At 39.8% G+C, this 3,623-nt stretch overlaps 1 non-coding gene across 1 annotated transcript; it reads right to left on the minus strand.

Annotated features, from left to right (window-relative positions):
- Window positions 1-2,812: 2,812 nt before the first annotated feature.
- On the minus strand, window positions 2,813-2,919 carry LOC120076955. Its single transcript, XR_005481699.1, has one exon. It is a non-coding gene; the product is annotated as a small nucleolar RNA R71 (small nucleolar RNA).
- Between the last annotated feature and the right edge of the window lie 704 nt (window positions 2,920-3,623).

Here is a 3,623-nt window from a genome sequence, read left to right on the forward strand (position 1 = left end):
GGCGAAGCTCCATCGTTTAGTAAACGCTGCAGGTAAATGATCGCTCAGTGCACACTGGACGATAGCGCAAAAATGCAAAATGATCGCTTAGACGACTACGAGGCGATGAAGCTTGTGTTGGGGTTTGTGCCCTAAGGTCTCGTGTCCTGTAGTTTTTAAAAAACTTTGTACGAACACTTGTGATGTATAATATATATGATATTTACTTCACTACTTGACTTTGCACATTTAGATGTTTTTTATTTTACCACAAACCAATAAACTTAATATCCTTGGTTGTCTTTATGTAACTTAAGCATGTATGTAGTGACATACAAGTGGATCATCTCTTAAGTGACAACCAAAATAGTCTGTAGTATATGGATATAGGAGGGAAACCTTAACCTGGTAACACTACGGACGTGGCCCGCTTTATGGAATTGTTACAAATGTTGTGACTTGTCACATATAGTCTGAACCTGATCATTCATGTAATGGACATGCGAGCGGGGGCGTCCTATACAAAGAGTTTGTATAAGACCTGACCTCTAAGTGTTAATGTTTTATCATACAACTCTGTTCATGACTGAGACATACGCATAGGGAACATGACCTCAATCCAAGTGTTAATGTTTTGTCATATAACTCTATTCGATTAGGGCACATTAATCTCAATAAGATTGAGAGATTGGTGAAGAATGGCCTTCTAAGCGAGTTCGAGGAAAATTCTTTACCAGTGTGTGAATCTTGCCTTGAAGGTAAGATGACCAAACGACCTTTTACTGAAAAAGGTTATCGAGCAAAAGAGCCTCTTCAATTAGTACATTCCGACCTTTGTAGTTCTAAGAATGTGCGAGCCCGAGGAGGCTATGAGTACTTTATTAGTTTTACTGATGATTACTCGAGATATGGGTATGTATATCTGATGCAACGAAAGTCTGAATCTTTTGAAAAGTTCAAATTATTTAAAGCCGAAGTTAAGAATGCTTTGAAAAGTTCAAATTATTCAAATTATTTAAAGTCTGAATCTTTCGAGGAGGCTATGAGTACTTTATTAGTTTCAAGTTCTCACTCTCAGTATTAGCATAGTCATAGTTTTAGATCTTTAGAAGCTGTGCTATGGTGTAGAGAAGAGCATAAGGGTAGAGAACCACCGTCACTGCTGTCAAGAAGCGGAGGAAGCCGAGCTTGAGAAAGACACTTCGTCCAATTCTTATACAAGTGATTGTACACAACTAGAATTTAGCCAAAGAGATACAAGAGATTGTACTCTGCGGCTTGACTCGGTTCCTTTCATCTCATTTATCACTTTCATTCATCTGATTAAATATTGCTTTTGTAAAGAAAATCTGCTTCTTTATAAACTCATATATTTGATCCATCACACTTTGCCATTGTTTATTCTTGTTTATGTTGAATGCATGTATACTTTATACAAAATTTCATTTCAAACGCTTAAGCCAACTTGATCAATTGGTAAAAGCATCCTTAGCTTAGATTATTCGAAAGAGTAAATAAGTCAGCATTAAGTAGAATGCCTAGTACATCTAGAGATAGACTTACTGGTGTTTATTGCATTTTGTGTTCGACACATGCATCCTAGAGATAGGTTTTGTATGTTATTCGCATAGAGAAGTGTCGAATAAGAGTCTAATGCATAAACAAAGATAAACAAATCACCCACATCATATTCTGCTTCATGTACATTGATCTTAGATCAACGAATACCACATACATTAAAACCCATTTTCACATGATCCATCACTAACTACCCAACTCTTCTGTATCTTCTTGCACAAGCACAACACCTTAGTGTAAATAACACATTCCTTCATACATTTAGGAAATCCCTACAACAGCTACAACGCAAGGTCTACGTTAGCTTAACCTGAATCCCTGAGTTCGACCCTGGACTTACCAAGAAGGATTTATATTTGGGTTTGATTTAGGAAAACTTGAACGCCAATAGTGGAGTGTCGTGCGTTCTGTTGCACATCTATAACGCATAAACACATTACAAATATATAAACGCATCAAAGCATCAACGCATCATTCATACTTAGAACTTATTCTTCCAATTTATTTTATACAATACACTACTAGCTCGAATCACGATAGCAACGAACAAGTTTTTAGCGCTGTTGCTGGGGATTCAGAAACAAAACTAACCAGAAATTTCGTTTGTATCTTTTGTAGGAACACTTCAGTCAAGGGAATATTACGAGCTAAGCCTCAGCTTGTGAACGTTTATGAGTAGGGAGAGCACTCCTGAACTTATATACGACCCCGAGATTGAAAGGACCTTCCGACGTAGAAACCGATCTAATCGTCGTCGAAGGTTAAGGTAACAACCTCTCAGACAACAGAATAGGCAACAAGCAATGGTGGACAACTAGGCAAATTAGAACTTATCTCAGCGACTAGCTCATATTGCGTAAAATCCGATCCTAATGGCGAACAGTAGCACACATCCCATGAGGGAGTATGCATCCCCTGTATTGTATGATTTCTCACCAGGAATCATATACCCAACGCCAGATGGGACGAGGTTCAAAATGAAATCTGTAATGCTCAAATGCTCCAGACTGCTGGACAATTTTGGGCTGGTCGTGGAGAAGATCCTCACGCACATATGAAACATTTCATGGAAATGTGTAACTCATTTGTGATTCCTGGAATCACCCCAGAGGCGATCGGGCTATCTTTGTTCCCCTATTCTTTGCATAATGACGCAAAACAATGGATAAGCTCACTGGAGCCTGGTGAAATCACTACCTGGGAGAAGTTGGTGGAGAAATTTATGCAAAAATACTTCCCACCTACCACCAACGCGAGAAGGAATCGAGAGATTATGAACTTTGAGCAAGAAGAAGCTGAAACCTTAAGCACTGCATGGGAGCGTTTTAAGGAGTTGGTCAAAAATTGCCCGAACCATGGATTACTACTAACTATCCAGATGGAGACTTTTTATGGTGGATTGAACAGAGCATCGCAGGTGGCAGCCGACGCAGCTGCAGCTGGTGGAATTATGGATAAATCTTACATTGAAGCTAAAGAAATATTAAACCGCATTGCTAAGCACAACATGGAATGGGTGGACGATTCGTATGACGCAAGAGCTGACAGGAAGAAGAGATCTCAGAATGTTAATTCTATCGATTCCAACACAATAGCCACATTATTTGCACAAGTGGCTACGATGACCAACCTTCTGCAGAACATATCGCTAGGGAATGCATCAAATCAGTAGAAAGTGAATCAGTAGAGGCATTCGGGTAGCCCATGGTTATCTGTATGGGCTGTGGAGATCCTCATTCCTATACTGATTGCCTACAAAACCCGCAATCAGTATGCTTCATTAAAAACAATCCATTTTCAAATACCTATAAGAGCACCATCCAGGGGCGAACCAGCAGCAAAGGCAAGAACCACCGCCTGCATTCCAATCAACGCATCAGCCACACCAACAGCCCTTTAATAGAGGAGAACAAGCAACAAGCTCAGAATCTCCGCTTGAGAACCTATTAAAGGAGTACATCACCCAGAATGACTCGTTGCTGAAAAGCCAGGCGTCGTCTATCATAAACCTGGAGATACATGTAGGGCAGATAGCGAGCGAATTGAAGAATAGGCAGCCTGAAGTT

This window comes from Benincasa hispida, chromosome 4, assembly GCF_009727055.1.
Source record: "Benincasa hispida cultivar B227 chromosome 4, ASM972705v1, whole genome shotgun sequence".
In the NCBI taxonomy this organism is placed as follows: domain Eukaryota; kingdom Viridiplantae; phylum Streptophyta; class Magnoliopsida; order Cucurbitales; family Cucurbitaceae; genus Benincasa; species Benincasa hispida.